This window comes from Amblyomma maculatum, chromosome 9 (assembly GCF_055883805.1).
Source record: "Amblyomma maculatum isolate TAMU_Amacu chromosome 9, ASM5588380v1, whole genome shotgun sequence".
NCBI classification, from domain to species: Eukaryota; Metazoa; Arthropoda; class Arachnida; order Ixodida; family Ixodidae; genus Amblyomma; species Amblyomma maculatum.
Genome location: NC_139352.1, coordinates 16,309,752 through 16,334,058, shown reverse-complemented (window position 1 = coordinate 16,334,058; position 24,307 = coordinate 16,309,752). Strand labels below are relative to the sequence as shown.

The window sequence follows — 24,307 nt, the reverse complement described above, 5'->3', positions numbered from 1 at the left end:
CACGTTCCATTTATTTATTAACACGCCGCACAAATGGTCGATGCGGCAAAGACGAGAAGGGACTACAGTACGCTGCTGCGCCGTCGGTCGGTACATAAAGGTTGATACTGCCTATTTAATCGGTACGGTGTTAAATCGGACCAGCTAGTGCTCTTTTCGCACTCCTGCACCGACGCGCACTTTCAGTCGGACGCCACCACCTTTTCGGTTAACATCGCGAACCGAAGCGCCAAGCTCGGGTTCACGCATGCATTGCAGCTATCGAGCAGACGACTTTCACAGCTACCGGAAGTGTGTCAGTGACGTACAGGGCGTCGCGGCTGCAGCCAATGGCAGCCTGTCGTGGCCTGTCACTCTGTGACTGGTGACGTCGGTAATCACGGCAGAATAGTCCCAAATCTCGCCGCCACGCGGAAATGGCGCAGCCCGTGAATTTCAAAAAACGCTGTTTTTAAAAATTAATAATAAATCGCTGGATTTTTTCCGATGAGTTTTACTTTGAGCGAATTCTCAGAAGCATTTGTTCTACACATTGAAAACGTTTGTCTGTGACCTTTCTAGCCGTTTCATGCCCCCTTTAAACATGGTATGGGACGCTTCTCCTCGTGGGTTGGCGGTCTGCATACGCTGGTGACAGCATATTCGATATCCGGCGGAAGTGCCACACCACTACAATCAGCATTCAATGCGGCCCCTCTCAGCGCCTGTGGAACTCAAGAAGCGTAAGGAATTTTTTCAGAAAATAATTGTTAATATCAAGCAGAAAGAAAAGTTTTGTGGTCTATATAAAATATTTCCCTTTTGTATCTTAATCACGAAGTTCAATTTTTTTTTTACTTTTATTTTCAAATAATGTACTAAATATGCGTACTCCCACCAACAATCATAACTCTTATATACCTCGCCACAAGAAATGTTCCTTTCGCAATTATTGTATAAAGGTGGAATTCTATATGGAGGAGGACGCGCTGCAACGTGAGCCCCCCCCCCCCCCCCCGAACAAAATTTCTGGCTACGCCACTGGTGGTTACGGCGCTTGACTGTGAAACCAGGGACGCGGCACCGAATTCCGGCTGCGGCGCCGCTTTTCTATGGAGGCAAAAAGCTAATCGCCCGTGTACTGTGCGATGTCAGCGCTCGTTAGACAACATTGGATGATCTAAATTTCGTTAAACTTCATTAACTAAACTGAAACAGTCTAATGTATTTAGGCACCACATATGATAGAGCAGGTTTAACCAGTGCTTCAGTTCGAAAAGCATCATTTTCGATCGTCGATATGTTCGGTGCTAATGCAGCTAGATTAAACCATTTCACTCTTCGGAGAAGATTAATGCTATACCTAATGCTCGTGCGCTTTTTGTATAGTTTTAGTAAATAGCTTTTCACGGGCCCTTTGTACCCTCTAAAACAAAGCACACAGTGTTTCGCTCTAAATACAGACATACTGACACGTTTTCATTAAACATTTATTTCGACACTGTCTGCTAGAAGTGCTCAGCAAAACAAAATATCTGGGTGTTGCTTTGAGCTGCAGCCTGAACTGCAAACCAGACATTCGAGTGACGTCATTTTCGCAGCTCTTATTGAAGCAAGGAAGGCATGTATAAGCGGACACACGCCGAATGACTGAGAAAGAAAAAGAAACTACTGTTGCCTTGCTGACTTGCAGCGGTTTGAAGGTAAATGATCGCCTGAAGCAGTTTTCGATTTTCATTTACCAATACTTTCATCCACTCTTTTGCGGTTTGATTTGGTTTATTGCGTTTAACGTCCCAAAGCGACTCAGGCTATGAGAGACGCCGTAGTGGAGGACTCCTGATATTTCAACCACCTATATGGTTGACATCGCACAGCACACGGACGCCCTGCTTTTCGCCTCCTCGAAAAGCGACCGCCGCGGCCGGCATTCGATGCCGCATTTTTGGGCAAAGAGTCGAGCGCCCAAACCACTGCACCACCGCGGCGGGGCCGCTCTTTTCTGTACGCCGGCTGCGATGGACGCAGCACGTGCGGTGTCGGCGTTTTCTCCGCTTACCAGACGACGTGGTCGCCGCGATGGACCACTTGATGATGATGATGATGGTATGGCCCAAACCCTGTTCAACGGTTATCACATTGGGTTCTGGATTAGGCCTACAAAATCCTTCCACGCAATGTCAGTAGGTGGTTTACATCCATTTTACATCTACCTATCCCTGCTCCTATTATTGCCCACTTTTTGTCCTCTCGTGTACATTTACACAAAATACGCAAAAGAAATAGATAGGCAGCCCGAACCAGTAAAGCTTTACCGGGCTTAAACCGATATAAGAAAAATGAAAAGGAGCTAAGCGGCCTAAATGAAAAAATGTAATTTGAAGACAAACAGGAATGTAAAAAACAATAACAGGAAGGAAAATCACAAGATGACATGGTACGACGTACAGATCGGCGAAGAAATAAAAGAAGAAAAGAACAAAAAAGTGAAGAAAGACACAAAAGAAAAAAATATTCCATGAAAGACGAGGCATGAATGAAGAATTATTCCTCAAGGTAGGCAAAACCTGCAAAAGAACTCGCCCGCTCATTGAGTCGTTTGGTCTACTGCGTCCATTAGCGAGTTTCGCGTTATTCCGCATTATTTCTGGAAGTAGGAATATATTCCACAAATAGAGTCAGCTATTCCTGCGCCGCGCATTGCCATTCCCCGAAAACTGCAGCAACTGAATTGTCTGGTGCGTCACTGAGAAATAAAACACAACTTTACGTTTTGTTCGAGCTTGAAGTGCAGTACCTAAGCTGAAATGAAATATTATTAAAATAGTTTTATGAATTAAAATTTATTATTGTACAGAGCGTAATACACCGGTGGCGTCCGTCACGCCATCTTTGCGACATTGAATAAGAGAACCTGAAAAATCTCCGCGGCGTAAATCTGTAAAAGAGAGTTTAAAGCGTGTTAAAAGGCGAATGTTGCTAAGGGCTGCCTCTGAACGCAACCTAAAGGTAACATACACTCACTGAAGACAGGAATTGATTACGGTGAAGGTAATTGCATAGTGTAACCGTTGTCATGCCATCACATCCTGGCTGCGTTCGCGGCTAGTTTTGCTGCTGTTAAGAACAAAACAACATGGTATTACGCAACCTAAAGAGGAGCATACCCCAGGAAATAATGTCTTAATTGATTTGAATGTCCGAAAAAAAAAGAAAAATATGTACCTACAGGAATCGAACACATGTCTTAGAATCAGGTACGTGGTGTGAGTTCATTGCGCCACACAAAGTGACTATTTTGTTGCGTATGCACATTTCAGTTTATGCACTTCAACATATACTCAAAAAAACATATAGCTTTATTGACTTCCTGTTTGTTGTGTTTTATTTTTTAGTGACGCCACCCGGCACTTCCGTTGCTGCAGTTTTAAGGGAATGGCAATGCGCTCCTGCGCCGCATGTTGTTTCATCTCGCGCTGTGCGGCAAACATAGTCATCTTCATCGTCATGCCCAGGCACGAGAGCTACACTGTAGGCAACACGGATCTATTTATTTTAAGGTTTAAATCGACAATAACGAAAAAAACGCCTAACCACGAGATCACCGTGCTATCACCGCTTTTTTTTTTTTGGTTTTTTGTTCAAATTTTAATTTAACACTCATGACTATCTAAATGCTTCACTCCCTGTCCACATATCTTTAGTATCTGCAATGTACCCTGGCCAATCCCCCGCAGCGGGTATGTGCCATTATAACTGAGGATATCATCATCATCATCATCACCGCAGCCGATCACACCTCGCGTAAAACTGCAAGATACTCACGTGCTCTGCAGCACATATCGTCGCCTTCATCAAACTCCAACTGCAAAATACTCTCGCGCTATGCATTGAACATGGTCGTCTCCAGGACGTTCCATGCGCGTCGCTCTTTCATTAGCCTATAGGTGAAGATGATGATGATGAGTCTGAGGTCATTCCCTTCGTATCGGGAGATCAACGGGGTCCCCCGGATCAGACCAAAAAATTGTAAAAAAAAAAGTAAAAAAAAAAACAATAAAAAAAAACATTCACAACACGCATAACATTGTCGCACAAAACAAACACTGGCACAAATTCCCGCACTGGCACACACACACACTGTGGCAGTCACTGAGTGCGATGTTCAGTCGTTTGGCAGTCATCGCCGAGTTATTTGCCACCACTTTTGTAGCCTAGCCTTCGTAGTGGAAACACTTCGACTTACAGGACATACGCGTGCGCCATCTCGCCAAAGACAGAGGCCACCGCCGTGCCAGGCAGGTTGCCTAATCAGTCGAACACCGAGAAGCCAGACTAGCCCGTTGCCGGGAATCTTACCAAGAGCGGGAGCGAGCCAAGATTAAAGTGACATCAGCGACTGCGGCCAATGACTAACGCTCGTGTAACATTGTTCAAGGACTGTTCAATCTCTACATTTTTCTTTTTTTTTTTCCAATTCATTCAGCCTGTCGGAAGAGGAGAAAGAAGCAGAGGCTTGGATGGAAAAGGGGAACTGTATACCCCCTCCAGAATACTTTTGTTTTGTGAATAGTGCACATACATCTCCCTCCCCCCCCCCCCCCCCACACACACACACAATTGCTATCACAATTCGGTGTGTACATCTCACAAGGTCATTGATTTTTAGCCATTGCCAGTTTTCCTTCCTTTTTTATAAGTTCGGTTAGGTTAGGCTGGGCAGTGGGTCATGTATATCGGCACACCTAGAGGACGTGTTAGTCTGAGTCTTGAGATCTTTTTTTTTTTATTTTTGCTAAACGGCTCCGACCATCTCAAAACTAAGATCGTCGGGTGGGAAAGTAGAAACCGTTCCAGCAGGAAAGACTCGGAGGTGCGTGCTCTGCGAAGAGGCCTACGTGTTGCTCTTTCCGCGCATTGTCCGCGTGGAGAGGTTTATCGCCCCTTTTGTGGAGAAGTTGCCCCGGGACGGTTGTGCGAGCCGGCCAGCCGGGTTCAGGCGTCGTCTGTATCTGTACTGCGAGCACGGCTTTTGGATGTGGCGTTTGAACATACCTTTGTTGTTTTATTGCTGTTTGAAAGGTTGGGTCTCTCTGCCTTCAAATGGAATTGATTGAATGAAAAGGCATCTCCCTAGTTGCTGTCCCCTTGGCGGGGACAGCAAACAGTCGATGGTTAGGGAAAGGAAAATAGTTTCCGTCAGCTAATCATTGAGTGGCCGCTCGCGCGCATTCTTTTGTGGACAGTCAGTGCTCGGACACTTGTCTGCGAGCGACGCAAACTAGTTGTCCTTTTTTTGTTTTTTTTTTTGTAAATAATAGGCAGAGCTCCCCATGTCCTTTCTTGATATCGCTCCCATCTGTACTTCCCCTCGCTATCCTCTCCACATCCCATTTTCTTTCACGCCGGGCGCAGCGCAGCTGAATGCTTCCGATTTTAGATAGCAGTTGCCGCGCCCGGCAGCACTCTTTTCCTTCCTTGTGTTTGATTATTCAATAAAATAATCACTACTACCAAGCAAACATGCAAGCAGCACTGTAGTCACTGCGTTCCGAACCTCTGCCTTCCACTACGTTTCCTCTTCCACACACGTGCATACGGGACACACGTATGCAGTGGGAACAATCGCTCAAGGTTGTTTATAAAACAAGAAAACTGTCGTTGAGGGGTCAAGCGCTCAGTTGTAACTCCAGCTTACAAAATGGCGCCTCTTCTGAGCCCCTGAAGCTCAAACGACCCTTTGGTGCCGCATCGTGTACCAGTCAGCCCCTGTATACCTGTTTCCTCACAATAAGCTTGTGGGGCCCCACAGCCCCTTTTAGTTTTCAAACCACGCGCGCTTTTTCCTGTTCGTGTTGGTGTTTGCCCGGACAGTGCGAGTACGCATGAGCGAGCTGCCTGGAGCGGGGGCGGCATGTTATCGGCGCGAAACCGAGCATAGATAAGGGCGTCGGAAGCGAGGCTCGGGGCTTTTCGCCGGGCGGCCGACCAGCGAAGGGCGGCCAGGGAGCGTCACAGGCCGAGGGATGTACAGTCTTCGCCAAAAATATGCGGCCCAAGGGTTTTACTTCTAAACCTCGTAACAAGGCTCGTTACGTATCTGCAGCGCTCTAATACCGCTGTCACACGGGCATTTCGAAGGCCCTCGAAGCGACTGCCTATCGACTCGAAGGCCTTCGAAAGCTGCCACACGGGCGTTTTCAATGACCATTGAGTCGATAGTCTATCGAGTCAGCGGAGCAGCCCAGAACACTATCGAGATCTCGAAAGAAGCGTTTAGGGGTAGATCGGCTGGAAACGCTGATTGGTGGACACGCCGCGGCCTGGCGTGACGTTTTTTGCGTCGGGCTGAATGCTTAACCGGACGTGACGTAGACAAAAACTGGGTTTGCTTGTTTTTTTTCGTCCCTAGACGCTCTAGGGAATCGCTAGGAGCCCCCGCTCTGGCAACGCGCGCGATTCCGGCATTCGGTTCGTGGATCTCGCTGCTGCATGACACCGGCGCGTTCGGTCACCGAGGTGCTCGACGATGGCGGGCCTGCGCGTTTACGTCAATGCGCTTTCGGCACGCCGATCCGTGCTGTACGTTGGGCGGAATGACGTTGATAATGGCGACGACCTGCGGGAGATCGCAAGCACCGTCAAGGTAAGTATAAATTGCGCAGAATTGTCTCTCATTTTGCTTATTTATAAGTACTGTGTCGCTTGTCTCTCCCCACGTGCTTCCAGGACCTCGTGCAGCAGCAGCTCGTGGCATGGACGCTCCTCGTGTTAAAAAAAAAAAAAAAAAATCGGCCACGGCTATGGAGACCTCCACGAAAACATCCGCCGTCGGCAACTAAGCGCTGCCTGACTGCTATGCTGAGGCGCACGTCTGCCGTGCGCATTCTCAACCCTGATTGAGGTACAAAAACGCAGATTTCTTTGTCGAAGGTTTTGTAATATGTTGCGCATTCATCAAATCGCTATGTTCATAATGCAACTTTTTCTACTCTTTTACAGCACCGTTTCCTGTATGCTGCGAAGAGACCGAGGATTTTCTTTGTACGCAGCAGCCCATGTCAGGGATCGCGGCATCGATCAGCTCTCCAAGATCATCGCCGCAACCCTCGTAAATGTCTACAGTAGAAGCATCGCGACAGCATCCAGGGCAGCATATAACCATGGCACTGTGTACGACGTAGTGCACCGCTGTTGACGGTGCACGGCAAAGGGCCACGGACGAGTGCAGGGCGTTGTGTTCGCCACGCCGTCACGTCGCTGCGCATCCAAACGGCCCTTTTCAGGGCCGCCCCAATGTTTCCTGGCAGACCGCACACCTGCACCTCCCGTACTCCTCTTCCCTCTCTACGTTGCACGTGGCTTCGTATCAATCGTCGCGGCCACCAAAATAACTTGCGCGCTAGGCCTCTTTACCAGGCTATACGTAAATACACGCATGCTTAATCGTGTCAAATTTGATTTAATAAAGTGCTACAGTGCTTATTACCTGCTTCCCTCACGCATTCTTCCGAGTCTTCGTGCAGCAGCTGCAGAACACGTGGCAAGCGTCACTCTACTGCCGCGACGAACGCTAACTAAGCCCACACAACAGGCTTAACAGCTAGAGTATTCTGCGGCTTTGTTCAGCGATGTTAATGGAAGTATCGACATTTTATATAACAACTGCATAATCGTCTTGAATATTGCTTCATAAAGTACTGTACTGCTTAATTCTCACTTACCTCGTGCATTCCACAGCTGCTGCAGCTAGCACTTGGCCAGAGTCGTTCTCTCCAGTGCTGCAGAGACGACAAACTAGGCCTCGCGATAGGCTACAATATACACCGCGGCTTTGTGCCGCTGTGTATTTTTTTTTTTTATAAATGCATCACATTTCGAAGGTTATAGTCGCCATCCAAGGATCACTTAACTCGAGAGCACGGGAAAAGGCAGAAGTGTACGCACCTGGATTCGATGCCATGTACAACGCCGTTTTTTTTTTCTTTTTTTTTTTTTTTTTTTCACGAAAGCATCCTACGCGCTAGGCGTCCTAGACAAGGTTCAAGTGCAGTGTGCCTTTGTATAGTAACCATGTATGGGGTGAGCAGTTGCCATGTTTTCAGTTCACTTTTGTTGGCTGTTTCTTAAATAAAAATGGTCTCTGTGTCTGTCACTGTGTCTAAAGAGCTGCTCTAGCCGAACCACGTACGTAGCGATGGATTGCACCGCGGCAGTATGGCTTTGTTCCAAGTTTAACAAAACAGTTGAGGCCAAATCAAAATCGGAAATGACCATTTCCAACTGGATATTGGCCCCCAGTCAACAATTTGGAGTCCAATTCAATGGCAACAGTTCAGCTCTGTGCCAACATTTCGTACAATTAAGGGAGTCGAAATTATGGAAATGGCATGCATTTGTGAACATCAAACATGCTTCACATCCAATTAACATGTCATGCAATGCTAATATAAAAGCTCAATATTCTATCGGGGAACTCTATGAAATCTGCTAGAGCATGGAGCACACGTTCGTAGAGATATTTTTTTTAATTACCAGCACTCGCAAAGGTATTGAAAATAATTGAATCAAGTCCCATTCAAGGAATCAGATGAACAGTAACAAATCATCCTTTATATATTTTGTTTAGTACCTCAATGAAGAGTATTAGGCACACTTTTGCTGAATTTGTACATAAATGACATAATTCATATTGACAACAGTGCTCAGCTCATCATGTATGCTGATAATAGTGTGTTTATTACTGGCTTTGATCTCAATGAGACTGTTTTACATTGAAATTATTTACTTGAAAAATCGTTTGCCTGGTCCAATTTCATGAAGAAATAAACACAGAAAAACTATTTTATTTTGAGTATGAAATAAGAAAATGATGTAAGAGATGGCTACCGATCTATAATAAAAATATTGACCTTGTAGAAACTCGCATAAGTCTTGTGTGATTTTTTTTCATTTGAGATAGGAAATTCATATAAACAACACTGCAAAAAAAAAAAAAAGATTTCTTCAATGAGTGAGCTTTACCTTGATGTGGTACTGTCCTTGCCTTTAATTATGCAAGTCCCCACAGATAAGGTATTGCAGTTTTATGTGGGCAAGCACCACAAGAGCATATATCAATAAAATGATAATTCTCAGTAAATTAAATGTGTGTTTCTTACATAACAGATATTGACTGCCGGTTTACGACATGACACCTCCGTGCAGAATACAGTATAATTATCTTTAACTATGAATGCCACTTGTTGCATGTTTCCTATTTTTCTTGGCGGGACAATAAAAGCTTTCTTTGCTCGATGGCACTGCTGCAATTTAGAGCCACTCCGTTTTTAACTCAAAACTCCAACCTCTGGTTTCTCCCGCACTTTCACACTTGGTGCAACCTGCAATCAATAAAACACAATCTAATGGTCTCACTGAATGAACTTAAACAGGTATTGCTGAAATTGTGAAAACAGCTATGAATACACTTTTTAGGGTTGTAAAATCAGAAATGTTGCAAAGTTAAAGAGCACTGCAGAATCTGCATTGGAGCAATGCAAAAGAACGGATGCTACTGCAACATTACATCACCCTCCGTCGATTGACATCACTCATTAACCTCCACCACTTCTCAATTACTCACAACTGCTGCGGACATGATTTTGCAGACACGTTCTGCGGACGTGGTCTGCGGACAGAAATCTGTGAAATCTGTGCGTTTGCCAGCGCTGTGTTAATGTATTTTATGTTATCACTTATACTACTTGAGAATTCATTTAGTGTTCTATCAGTGTGTTGTGTTACCATGCTAACAAGTTTCCTTATATCTTCTTTGCATGTGTTATTGTATGTAGTTGTATCCCCCCTACAATAATGCCTCGTGGGCGCTGTAGGTACTTACAATAAATAAACATAGCGAAGTAATACTTTCGCATTAATAGATATTCTAGACATAGGGTCTCTAATTCTTGCACTTTTTTTTAAATAATGTGTAAATTTTTTTATCCTACTCTGCAGCTACTCCTTTGTAAATGGGTCCAGGACCTAAGTGCATGAGTTGCTCTCTGAAACATTTAATTTAGCTCTCGAGACTATCTAATATGCTCGAATTGAAATCATTGACTCCAGATTGGACATTGAAATTAGTTGCAAAATTTTTAACTGCAAAGCCTATTGAAATCTAATATGTTTGGGTGTATTTTTACTAGGGAGCAAAATGCACCAGCTTCCTTTAACATCTTAGCCAGCGCACACACAATGCATCATTGAAATGTAGTTTGAATTCCAGTTTCACCATGCATAACAATTGTCCATTCAGTTTGGATGTTCATTAGGAATATCAATTCTAATCCGTAAGATGACCATAACTTAGCAGCCCATAATAAAAATAAATTGCTTCTTTATAGAGAGTTAAAACTATGCAGTTGGGACTAAGTACTTATTCCAGCTGGGAGGTCATCTGGAAACTGGAAGACATTTGATTATGGAAATTCAATTAGGACTAAAAATTCTAATTGGAAAGAATGAAAAGATGCCTAAATGGAATGAGGGCTTCTAGAGAAAGTGTAAATTCTGGAAACTCAATTGGATAATACAAGACTCTTTAGCAGGATCTAGAACACATCTTTTACAAATGAACACTTGAAACTTAGAGCACTGGCTGATGCTCACCGCCGCAGCTCTCAGAATAACTGACAGCATGGGCAAAACTACAGTAGGTGTTAGTGCAGTATACACCAGTGTTGTCACTGCGAAGTGAAGAGCCACAAAGCAGAGGACTGCCATCCTTACTACTGTCAATATAAAAGTCCTTCTCAGAGCCACCCCATTGTTTCCTGGCAGATCATGGGCCTTCAACTTCATTGTCATGTTTCCTCGTTTTTAGTCTTTTGTAGGATGTATTGGGCCTTCAGTGGTCTGTCATGCAACACTGCATGACTAATCCACTGAGTGCAAAGCCGTTAACCAACAGAGATATCTTTTCACTTCATGTGCGGCACACAAACATCATGCATAAAACAGGCCACATGTCACTATTCCATCTTTCTTTACACTTTCTTTCTTTAGCACACTCTAAAACCATTCCTGTAAAAAGCTAGAGCTTCTTTTACGCAAAGTGACATGGCAAGTATTGTAGCTTGAAACATTTTCAAAACGGAAAAATAAATGCATGAGGTGGCTCACAACCATTGTTTTTTTGTAAAATTGTGTTGCTTCATAGGCAGTAATTTGAACAACACTGACATTTCTACATTACTTTGAAACAACCCAGGCAAAAATCCTAACTGGTGTAACTGGTTTAAGGAACAAACTTCCAGTTCATACCAGTTGGATAACAATGGATCCCCAACTGGAATCCAACTGGGATCAACGTTCATGCGTATAAGGTACCCGTTGCATGCGAGCCTTGCTACCTGTTGATGGTTTACAACTCAGAAAGAACACAAAAACGAGGGCACAAGTGCAGATAAGGCGCATGTTTGCAGTCTCCATGACCTGTTGTATTCGTTCCTCGGTATCCCATGAAAGCACTCCATTTCTAACCCACAATGGCGTAGGTCTGCGACATCCGGTGCAATAATGCGGGGCAACTGCCCCCCCCCCCCCCCCCCCCTTCTTCATGAACACACCTGAGCGCAATACCATCAACTACTTTGTCGTCAAGGCTTTCTTCGATTGGGGAAGTTCGTTTTTTGTATCGCACAACATTGTGCAAGCCGAGGCATTTTTTTTCCTTCATTTCTTAAGACTTCAACGTAACAAGCATACCCCACAACTGATAATAGCTATATTACGAGGGGCATATGTCATATTTTTTCTTTTCTTAAGAAAGGTGCATTTGTGAAGAATTAAGTAGAGGTTTTTGACAGATGAATTTCTAGATTGGGACCACTCAAATAAAAGGGCATATAAAAACCACAAGAATTGCAAACTTTGAGCATGTAGAAATACTTGGTAACACGTACAGTAACTAAAAAGTGGCAAACTGGCAGATGCGACCAGGATTATAACACGGTGCCATTGTGAACAATTTCGTTTACATCAGGCATAGCGCAGTGCCAGCAAAAGCCTTGAGAACTGGCCAATGTGCTGTATTGTAGTTCATATTTTTTATGCTTCCACAAACTCTCCATAAGGACTGTTGAAAGCTTTGAACATGCACAAGACAACTGCAATTACATCGGCCACAGTGACAACGAATAAAGTAAATACCAACCAGCTAGAATGTTAGACTGAGCGTTCACATGCAAATATGGGCGTAGAAATGTCATTTGAGAAGTAAGCATGCTAATAGTGAAAGGACAACTCGAACACACAGAAGAGAACTGAAGTTACAAAACAAACAAGCAGTCATAATTGAGGCCTTCAACAACTGCGCTGTAAAAGACAAATTTTGCAGAGGGACAAGTGCATAATTAATCCTGCCGCACAAATGAAATAAGCATACCCCTCGATCAATTATAGAAATCGCTTGTGTACAAAAAGTGGGAAACACTGAAGTCATCTTGCTTTGAGCAACTAATTTCAGATATTATAAATCTTGTTTTGAAAGCTGGTATTGATCTAAAGAGCATAAAGCAAAAAAAAAAAAACCGACATGCCAACATTTTCATTTTCCGGTCTTTAAGGCTTCAAAGCTGCTACTCGATTTGTCAAAATCAATGTTTTTTGCCAGCTCACCTACGAGAGATGATAATGCCAGATCTGAAAGCGTCCACTGACCCATCATAGGTCCTCTTCCTCACAGGACACAGCCTCCTCCTCTCACAGGATACAACAGACACTCATATATTAGGAATAGTTGCAGGCTGGGAGAGGCTCTAGAAAATCTCAATCTGGGGAACTCCAATGCTGCCCAACCGTTGGCCTCTTCGAGTCCAATGCTTGCCACTTTAATTTGAGGTGTCTCCTCAGCCAAGGCATTTTGATGAAATGTGTTCTATCAGACAGCTTGTTGTAGAAGGATGTAAGCTTCGGAATACATACTTTAAGGCTTGAGAGGTCCCTCAGTAGAATAAAGAAATCTCTTCACTTCAGGACCAGATATGTTCTGCGGCTTCTAAAATCGCTTTTGATTTAATGCAGAGCTCGGCATAAAATCTACCAGTGCAGTCAAGCATCGCCCCTTTTATTTTCTTCCTGCAATGAAAACCCTGAACCTCAGACACATTCTCCTACCATACTCTTTTTGAACTTCTGGTGCCTGTCTACTGATATTCTGAGCTCATTTGATTTTATGAATTTCTGCTCAATAGCCTTGCACACTGTGGCCACACATCATCTTTGAGAAAGAGCTTTAAATCATCCATCTTTGCCACTACTTTGTCAAGGTATAGGTGCTTTGTCTGCAAATGAAATTGTGCAGCATTTACTACTTCAGGTATTGCATGCTATAGGTGCAAGCAACATAAAAAAGCAATGGCACAGACTACCGTAGCCTCCTTGCAAATAAAAAAGGTACCAATGAGCAGTGATGCCTTGCTAACAGAATACATTTAGTCTCAAAGTGGTCTTCAGCAGCGGAGTGATAGTGGGGGTCGTCAGGTTCGATTTCATGATGGACTGACTTATATCTCTTATTTTAACAATAACCTTCTCTTACAGCAACAAAAGAGAGAAAGCATTCTCTTGAGGAAAAGAACTTAAGGCCCACAGTATTGCAGCATGTGAATTGCCTTGCATATATTTCTCTAACTGCACTCTTTGCATTACCACCCTCTCCCCCCCCCCCCCCCCCCCCCCATTCCCAGCCACACTTTCCTGAGCACTGCACCCAGTGCAGTCCTCACACCCCTATAGGGCCCGCAAGGTTTCTAACCCCTCCTTTATGCTAAAAAAATGCCTTTTTATATCCTGAAAAGCAATCCCACAATGTCTGGACAGCCCGAAATTCAGCAAATACTTGTTTTACTCATCTTTGCACCTTAGTAATGTATAAGAAAGGGTTTTTTTTTTTTTTTGCTGTTGACATATTAGATGCATAAAAGGCGGCATATGCCCAGAAAATTTTGTTAAAAATTGGCTATAGTGCATGCTACCTTTCTCTTTCATAAGTTTTTTGCAAACTGAAGTGGTGGACCACATTAACTTATTCTTCATTGCATTATGTCATCATTGTGCAATTAAAAAAGTGTCCACTTAGATATATTCACAAGTGCTGTTTGATAAATAATTGTCTTTAAACTCTGAGGTTGTGTGAAAGAGATACTAAATGGAAGGAAAAATAGTGTAGCACATATATAACTTTAAATGTGTTTATAAGTGTAAGGTATAGCCAAATAAGAATGTAAAGAATTTCTGGACTGCAAGCAATCAATGTAACGAATGACAAACATTTACTCAAGGCAATGAAAGTTATTAAAGCATTTCAATGTTTTTATGAACAAAAATAAATGCAGCGTTTGAATATATAACAAACAAATTTGTGATGGCAGTCAGCAGTCTGTTTCAGGCTACAGGTCCAGTTAAAAATCACAATTGACACATATGACGGATGCAAAACTTGTTGCTGTGAAAGAAATGCAGAAGACGTAAGATGCTGCTTATTACATATTAGACATGCGAAGGCATGACAAGCTGAAATGGTCCATGCGTTGCATTAGAACAAGCACTAAGTCATTAAAAGATGCATGCATCACATGGATCTCAATTTGACAGCAAACATATGCTGACACTTAGAAAACATACAATGCCATTACTCTTCATGTGATATATACGCTGCAATATTTTCATGTTTTCTAAAGGCTACGCACAGTTCTGTACTACTTAAAAAAACACATCTTATAATGCTCCTATAGTTACCCATATATAACATGACCTCCTTAGTAACAATGTAGTACAACATTTCTTCTTGTTGGCCTGAAATCCTGAGGCTGAATGATCTGAAATCCGGTTGTAATAATTGCGACTTTATGATATGCTCCATCAACTTTATTTGAGGTATGAAGGCATTATGCTCCAAGTGCAAGATAGGGATTTGCTTTATTAAACTTAATCTAAAACAAGCCCTGATCAATGTGAAATGACTTACATAGTTTTATAATAATCATAGCCCAAATGAGAATAGGGTATTCATTAGGCGCCTAATTGTTTTTAACAACAGGGTAACCAAAACAGTGAGAGGTCATCCTTTAATACTACAGCTTATTTAGTTTTTTTTTTTTTTCCTAATCAACATATCACTCCCAGCACCACAATTCTGACCTAAAAAATTTGTAGAGTCGAATGACCTAGTACGCATCTCTATTCCCTTTGTCCTCAAAGCTTTTTCTTTTTTTTTTGCCCCCTACAGTCATCGACTAGCTAGTTATTGCAGCTAGGATGTGCTTATAATATCGCCGGCGCCGCGGTGTTGCCGGCCCGCATCATTTGCATTCGCCGGCGCATTAGTTTGGAGTGAGGAAATTAGGCCCTTTTTAGCCAATAAGAGCGGTCACCGAGCGCATTTCTGGTTAAAACAATTCATAATGAACTATTTCGCTTAGAAAAAGACCGAATTATATCGGGACGCGTGGCAACGGGACGGACGACCGTTGCCGACAGCCTGCGCGCCTGAAAGACATCGCACCGAGAAAGCTATTTTGCAAGGAAACGTGTTGCAAATATACGAAATGTGCAGAAGAGCGGAATCACCGCAAACATGGTGTGCAGTTGTCACTGGAAAATTCGCCCGGCCAGCCTACGAACAGGTCACACTGCGTTGGCGAACCTCGATTGTTTTTGTCGCCGAAAGGTCTCACACAGATCTAGATAAAGGAAAAGCAGTTAAACTGTGATTTCCCCGGCAATTCGTGTGGTGCGACAAGCTGGTTCGGAAACCTCTTCGCGGCTCGAAGCGTGCATATGTTATTTGACGTCGCTGCCGTTTCCACAGTGTCCGCACTGCATGCAAGCTAGGCCTCGTGCCTCTCCGCCGACGGCCATCGACTAGGCAGCTGCCGTTTGCTTGCGGCGCGCCGCCGACACCGTGTCACCGTCGGCCATGCTGCCGAGCCCGGATCTGAAAAGCATGGGGAATCCAGGGACAGTCTAGGGAAAACACGTGCGCCCTACATCCGGACATGACATCATAAAATATCACGTGACCCATGACGTAGTTTGTGACGTCATATATGACTGGGCCAATCAGCGTTTCCAGCCGATCTACCCCTAAACGCTTGTATCTCGAAGGCCCTCGAACGTCCGCAAGGTTGCTAGCGCTGAATCGAGAAGCATCACGCACACACGTGCACAGCGCGCTTACGATACAAAAATGTGAACAAGCGTTATTTTATATCTTTAAATTACGAGGTAAAATATTAATATCTGTAATAATTAAAAAAAAACATAGCTCTTTTTAAAGCAAATAATTTATGCACACTCTACCCAAGGTCTATACTCTACCCCTGTAACATGCGCCGCCGAGAAATGCAAACGCAATGAAAAGCACGGCCGTGTAAACGCCAGCGAGTTAAAAAAAAAAACACACACACACACACACACATTTGTCTTTGAATAACAACTAAACACCTGCAGTTACTAAAAAAAGGAAGCAGTTACATTTTATTTTGCATTTATAGAGAGATTTTAGTTCTTTAAGCAAAACCGAAAGCAACGATACTAGCGCCACAAAAGTTTGGCGCCAAACACCATAACTATTTCAATAGACTTCGAGTTTTGCCGTGTAGCAGCGGCACAATCCCTTCCAGTTCGATCGCGATTGAAAATCTCGAAGGCTATCGACTCAATCGCCTTTGAAAATGACCGTGTGACTAGGGTATAAGTCCCGTACACGGGAAATCTAGTCGTCACTGTTTTCTATGATTAACTTCATATACTAGCATTGCTTCCAGGAGCCTAGTTAGAGTGCTTAGAAGTGAACCCCTTGGACTGTATATTTTTGACAAAGACTGTACGTACACGAACGGCGGAGCGGGGTCATGCCAGAAGGAGACGGAAGCAGTGCCTACAAAAATAGCAGGAGTATTAGCGCGAGTTGCTGCCACGCGAGAAGCAATGGTTTTGTACCGTCGTTAACGCTTTGGCCCTATTACTCGCCCTATTCGCGCCGCAGTGTGTTTTGTGTTGCCGCGGTGAAGCCCTAACCCTTGTTTCGTTTTATTCTTGATAGTCCATTGTCGCGCAACTCGATGGCATATTTTCAGCGCAGTTTTGTCCTATGTTGTTTCTTTTCTATTTATTACTTTTCTGTTGATCCGGAATAAACCGGTGATTTTAAGAAAGACTCGGTTTTTCACTCGTCGGGCAATAATATGGCTCGCGGACGCGTATTCTAGAAGGCGGAGCCTTCAAGCTGTGTGCATACATGAGCATAGCGAATTACGCGCACGTGGGGAAACGGGAGGACACAAAACGCGCCTACTGTCATCAGAAATGACAGCTGCATGCATTCAAACACCGTGAATACAGTACAGAGCTGCTCGCCGGAAAGACATGTGTGGCAGGAAGGCAAGACGGGGACGGAACGAGCGCTCCCCCGAGCCTCCGTCGAGCGTCCGTGGTTCCAAGTTGGTAATCGCCGTGACCAAAGACAGGTGCACACTGACATCTCGAAGCAATTACCTCCCGTCGTACACTTTGGCTCTTTCCGATAAAAAAAAAAAAAAAAAAAAAGCGCTTGGCATACTGGCGTCAACGCCTGCTTCTATTCATTGAAGTGGATAGTGCATCGGAGATTATATTTGCAAATTTGAAACATGCTTTGAGTTGAACCCCAATAAAATAATTATTTCTGCGTGCATGTCCACTGCGCGTGGACTTCTATTTTTGTGGTCGGCTTGGAATCGCAGTCGGTCTAGATTCTTTTTAAAATCCTATATATGCTGTGCTATCAGCCCTTTGTGTGAAAAGCCTAAAATTTCAACGAAGTACCGCCATGGAAGGATTCGATTTCGGTTTCCACATTGCCGACTAAAGACGAGCACCACGCCGCCGCCGGTCGAAACCGGCACGGCGCACATCGGTTGCCGAAGCGCCGGTTTGGCGTCAGAGGATCACGGTGCGTGCATCTAAAACCGAAACGCAGAGCCACGTTGACTTAACTTCGCCGCGCAACGTTCCTGGGCCCACGCGCCGCCTCCCGCGACCTCCCGATCAACAAAGCTTCCTTCATAACAGTCAAGAACTGTTAGTAAAGTTTCTTAAAAGAATATGTGTGAAAAATAAGAAAACTGTCTAATTGTACATACGTGTCTTGTTCGAATTGTTTACCTCAACCTACCAAAAAATTGAAACAGCTGATGAGGTGCGCTCAAATTTCGCATTAGGAAATAACGCAATCGTGGGCATTTTTTTTTTTTTTTTTTCCAACGACGATCCGCGATATCTTTGTTTCTCCAGGCGTGAGCACGCGATGTCTTTCCTTGTGAGGATTTCAGTCTATTCATAGGTAATAACCGAAACGCGCAATCGATTAAAGGATCGATACCCAATTATATTTAAACCGCGTTTCAACTACGTTCCGCTCGTGTGCTCAGCGATTGCGCAATATCTGGGCGAGAATAGAAAAGAGAGCCTGACTGTAGGAAATAACAAGGCCTTTATTTTCTTCATCTTGAAGCGGGTCACAAGAAATGAAATGTGACGTCGATATCGCCTGAAGATTATTGTAGTGAAGTCGCTAGCTGAATAAGGGAGAGTCTGGTTGCCTCGTCGGGACTGGTCCTAAATCGACTTTCAAGGCTGTTGGTCCTTCCATCCAATCCGTCCAACGCAGAGCGAGTCATCTTGTCTCTACCGGTGCAAAGTCCAAACGTTCGCACACTTCTGTTGTGACACGTCCTAGAGCTATAGTCTCGTCGTCGATATCCAAATAGCGCCAACAATCGAAAATACAACCTGGTAATCAAGGTCGTGTAGCGTATCCTCCGCAGAAGTACGTGTAATGGTCATTGAAAAAACACTCCGGGATGTATTCTCGGCAGTCGAGGCACATCTTAGGATTGAAGGGGCATTCATAAAGGTAATGCGACATCATATACCGCAGCTGGGCTGCCAAATCACAGCCGTAATCGACGTTGAAGCAGAATACGCGCAATTCGTGGAGCAGCTCCGAGGTAAACGCGATTGGTACGATCTCGTGCTTCTGGAACCGGACATGGTCCTCAGGACACGTGTTCAGGAAGGCGTCTATTGTCGCTTGGGCGGGTGATTCCAGGCATCGATTACACAGGGCGTGTCCGCAAGGCAGCAAGAAGGATTTGGCCGGCACCTCGCGGCATCCAGAGCACACACTAATGCTGGGAGGAGGCTGCAGGAACATTATCGTGCGGCGGTCGATGAAAGGGTTGAATCCGTTGACTACGTGGCTGCACTGAATGTGGGGTCGCACTAAGTCCTTCACGTACCTCCATAATTCTTGAAACATAGGCTTCTGTGCTGGAATGGTGTCCAAGGGTCTCCAAATCCAGGGTAGAAGACGCGAGGGCATCTTGTCTTCACAGTGTAACTGACAATTGTGCCGCACGAGTGTTGGTGCGCCGTGCCAATCGGTGTAAGAGACCGGCGATCCGAGGTCACTGCAAACATCACTGCAAACTGCTCCGCGATACGATGGCTGCCAAACTAACCAAAGGAAGCAGGAAAGGGAAGGAAAGGAGGTTTTGTCCTCACCCGCCTCAAGCTTACCGACCTCCTCCTCCAACTTTCCTCTTCATGACCCTCTCCCGAACAATCGGCTAACTTAATGGTCACCTCCTCGCAGGCTGCGCGCCTGCGGTACCCGCAGGGAGAGACACCCTTTCTGGGAAGAACGGTTGCCACACCTAGCGCGAACATCTTCGCGGCCTGTCACTAAACCCAGCTGGAGGGAAAGCACTTGACATTTCTTGCTTGACCAGTCCGGGGGTCAATAGCATCTCCCTTCATCCACGCTTTCGTTTGGAGTTCGTTTCCAAAACGGAAGCGGTTTTCGTGGAACCTGTGCAGCTTAGTGCAAACTGACTGGCTTGTGCTCTTTTTATGCTTGTTTTTATTCGCCAAAACATCCTCCCTTTGCTGTTTTGGCCTTCCGCCCATCTCTCCCTTCCCTGGGCATGCATAGCACCCATGCTTCAGTCCACTGTTGTTCCCTAATTGCGATCGAACTGAACGAATTTTTTAATCTACTCAGGTGAGAAAGATTTCAACCAGCCCACAAAATTTGATGCATATTCTAACAGTACTGTGAACTTTTGTATATTACTTTTTTTTGCAGGTTTGAACGAATAACTTCACACGAGTTCATGTTAAAATTGTTTATGTTAAAAATGAACCTTTCTCAAGTAGCGCTACTGCTCATGCGCGATGCCTCCTCGGCAGCCATTTTTCAAGGATTCCACGCGAAAATAAGGGTGGAACTTTTCTGCACAGCTTTTCCAGGAAACAACCTCTCTCGTTTCATTAATGCCCCAAACTGCTGCACATGAATTGTGTGGAGTGCTACCATCTTCTAGGCCTTCCAAATAGAGGTATTGTATAGACCCTTTCCCCTTCATGGATCACTGCCTTGTCGTGGCGGAGGGGCTTGCGAAACTCGATGAAGTCGTGAGCTCTGCTGTGTAGGGCCACCCAAGATAGACAGGTCACGGCAGAGAGTTTTGACAAAATGTGATTCACTGGAGAAGGTAATGGCAACCCACTCCAGTATTTCCTGCCAAGAAAACCCTATGGCCAGTCACAATACCATTATCGATATGGCGCCGGAAGATGAGCCCCCCAGGTTGGAAGGCGTCCCACATGTTACTGGGGATGAACAAAGGGCGATTCCTAGTAGCTCCAGGACGAATGAAGCGGCTGGGCTAAAGCCAAAAGGACGCTCAGTTGTGGATGTGTCGGGAAGCGACCGGAAAGTCCGATGTTGCAAGGAGATATATCACATAGCAACATGGAATGTAAGATCTATGACGCAAGGTAAACTGGATATCGTCAAGCGAGAAATGGACAGATTGAACATTGATATCTTGGGTATCAGCGAACTCAAGTGGACCGGAATGGGAGAATTTAACTCCGGCGACCATTATGTCTTTTATTGTGGGCACGAATCCAAGAGAAGGAATGGGGTCGCTCTCATAGTAAACAGAAGAATGGGCAAAGCAGTGCTAGGGTACAACCCCAAAAACGACCGAATGATTTCACTTCGGATCCAAGGTCACCCTTTCAACATAACAGTTATCCAAGTCTATGCACCGACCACTGCTGCTGAAGAATCTGACGTTGAGAGATTTTATGCGGACCTACAATGCCTTTTAGACCGCACCCCATCATCAGACGTCGTTTTTCTCATAGGAGACTGGAATGCTAAGGTCGGGAGTGAAGAAATACCCGGAATTACAGGCAAGTTCGGTCTTGGTGAGCCAAATGAAGCTGGGCAGAGGCTAGTAGAGTTCTGTCAAGAAAACAACCTGACCATAGCGAATACTCATTTTCAACAGCACAAGAGGCGCCTGTACACATGGATTTCACCGGACGGTCTGTACAGGAATCAGATCGATTATATTATTTGCCGGCAGAGATGGAGAAGCGCTATACAAGCAGTAAAAACAAGGCCTGGGGCCGATTGTGGCACCGATCATCAGCTTCTTGCTGCCAAAATTAAGCTTCGATTGAGGAAAACGCAGAAAACTAGAAGGCCTTTCAGGTATGATCTGGATCAGATTCCATTAGAATATGCTGTGGAAGTGAGGAATCGATTTCAAGAATTAGATCTAGAAGACAAAGAGCCCGAAGAGATGTGGACTGATGTTCGTGATATAATACAAGAAGTTGCTACTAAGGTAGTTCCAAAGCAAAAGAAATGCAAAAAAGCAAACTGGTTATCTGAAGAGGCTTTGCAAATAGCTGAGGAAAGGAGGATGGCAAAAGGTATGGGGGAAAGAGAAAGATACAAGGTTCTCAATGCGGATTTTCAGAAAATAGCAAGGAGAGATAAGAATGCCTTCCTGAACATACAGTGTCAAGCAGTTGAGGACAACAGCCAATTAAGGAACACAAGAGCTCTGTATAAGACAATCAAAGATATCAAAGGAAGCTTCTGTGCTAAGCTGGGCGTGATAAAAGACAAACGAGGCAAGGACCTCACTGAAGCCTCAGAGATAAAGAAGAGGTGGCAGGAATACACAGAAGAACTGTACAAGAAGGACCCGGATGTGCAAACCCAACATAAGCCGGTTGTGATTACTGATCTCGAGCCGGGCATCCTGAAGAGTGAAGTTGAATGGGCCTTAGCCAGCCTTGCTAAGAACAAAGCTAGCGGAATTGATGGTATTCCAGCTGAGTTGCTTCAAAACCTCGACCACGACGCTGTTAACACACTGCATACTTTATGTCAAAAGATTTGGACAACCCTGCAGTGGCCACAGGATTGGAGGAGGTCAGTTTACATCCCCATTCCAAAGAAAGGCAATGCCAAAGATTGTTCCAACTACCGCACGATCGCGCTTATTTCGCATGCTAGCAAGGTGATGTTAAAAATCCTGCAAGGTAGGCTGCAGCAGTATGTGGATCGGGAGCTTCCGGACGTGCAAGCTGGGTTTCGCAAGGGCAGAGGAACTAGAGACCAAATTGCCAACCTTCGCTGGATCATGGAAAAAGCAAAAGAGTTCCAGAAACCCATTTACTTCTGCTTTATTGATTATGCGAAAGCGTTTGACTGCATAGATCACAGCAGATTGTGGCAAGCTCTCCAAGAGATGGGAGTTCCAATTCACCTCATCTGTCTCCTCAGGAACCTTTATGAAGGGCAAGAGGCCACAGTCAGAACTGGGCATGGTCTTACTGATTGGTTTCCGATTGAGAAAGGGGTGAGGCAAGGCTGCATACTGTCGCCCTGCCTATTTAACCTATATGCAGAGTGCATCATGAGAAAGGCCGGTCTGGACGAGTCTTCAGCTGGAGTGAAGATTGCTGGAAAACGTATCAACAACCTTAGATATGCGGATGATACCACTTTAATGGCAGAAAGTGAAGTGGAACTCAAGAGACTTCTGATGCGCGTACAAGAAGAGAGTGAGAAGTTTGGGCTTAAACTGAACATTAAAAAGACGAAGATCATGGCGTCTTGCCCTATCAAGTCCTGGAGCATCAATGGACAAGAAGTGGAAGCTGTGACAGATTTTCTGTTCTTGGGCGCCAAGATTACCTCGGAAGGAGACTGCAGCCATGAAATTAGGAGACGCCTGCTTCTGGGAAAGAGAGCAATGGTTAGCCTTGACCCCCTAGTAAAGAGCAGAGACATTAGTCTGCCAACCAAGATCCGTATAACCCGTGCTATGGTCTTTCCAGTTGTGATGTATGGATGCGAGAGTTGGACTGTGAAAAAGGCTGACCGCCGAAGAATTGACGCGTTTGAATTGTGGTGCTGGCGAAGACTCTTAAGAGTTCCTTGGACTGCCAGAAGATCAAATCAGTCGATATTGTCGACCATAAACCCTGACTGCTCATTGGAGGGTCAAATTCTAAAGTTAAAGCTCAGGTACTTTGGTCATCTGATGAGAAGAGAGGAGTCGCTGGAGAAATATTTGATGTTGGGAAAGGTTGAGGGTCGCCGGAGAAGGGGTAGGCAGCGAACGCGATGGTTAGATGGCATTCTCGAGGCATTGCAGATGAAGCTATGTGATGTTAAGAAGATAGTGAGAGACCGGAAAGCGTGGCGTGACATGGTCCATAGGGTCACGAAGAGTCGGACACGACTGAACGCCTGAACTGATAGACCCTTTGCAAAACTCTGGAAGTCAGCTTCTCTGCACAGCAAAAACCCCTTTGTCATGGCTGCCAAACCTGTTTGGGGGGCAGAAGCTGGGTGCAGCGCAGAAAACTTCTTTGTCAAGCCTGATATCATGCACGAACCTGGCTAGCAGAATTAATTCGCTTTTGAAAACGAGTAGGAAGTATACAGGCGGGAGAGGGAATATGAATGGCACTTGCGAGGAACTGACTTCACCAATGGCCTCTTAATACCATAATTGTGGCAGCAACAAAAGGCAGAGGGGTGCGGGAAACGGATGTGACCATTATTATCACATGGACATCTCCTGCACTGCACCCAACTTCGGCCCTCAAAACAGGATTGGTCGCCATGGTGAGGGGTTTTTTACTGTGCAGAGAAGCTGACTTCGAGAGTTTGCCTCAGTAGAGAAGAGACCACCAGGTTCGCCACCTTTGTTCTTCCATTGCCATGGTCTAACAGGGGGTACAGGGGGTGCCGAATAAGTGTGTCAGAACCATTTCCGCAGATGACTCACGCGTCTGTGCACGTGCTAGGCGAGGCCAGCCCTGCACTCAACTACAGTCTGGAAAATGAGCCCACCCCACTATTGGAACGAATTTCTGAACAACTTTTCGTTTAACCCGTCCTTTCAATCGCACTTCG

General features: G+C 44.9%; 1 protein-coding gene and 1 long non-coding RNA gene across 2 annotated transcripts in view; both read left to right on the top strand.

Moving 5' to 3' along the window:
• l(2)k09022 (HEAT repeat containing 1 homolog l(2)k09022) overlaps positions 1–24,307 on the top strand; it is a 127,586-nt gene that overhangs the window by 10,351 nt on the left and 92,928 nt on the right. The window lies entirely within an intron of this gene.
• On the top strand, positions 6,426–7,981 carry LOC146178430 (uncharacterized). The gene is made up of 3 exons (XR_014700600.1): positions 6,426–6,625; positions 6,709–6,883; positions 6,982–7,981. It is a non-coding gene; the product is annotated as an uncharacterized LOC146178430 (long non-coding RNA).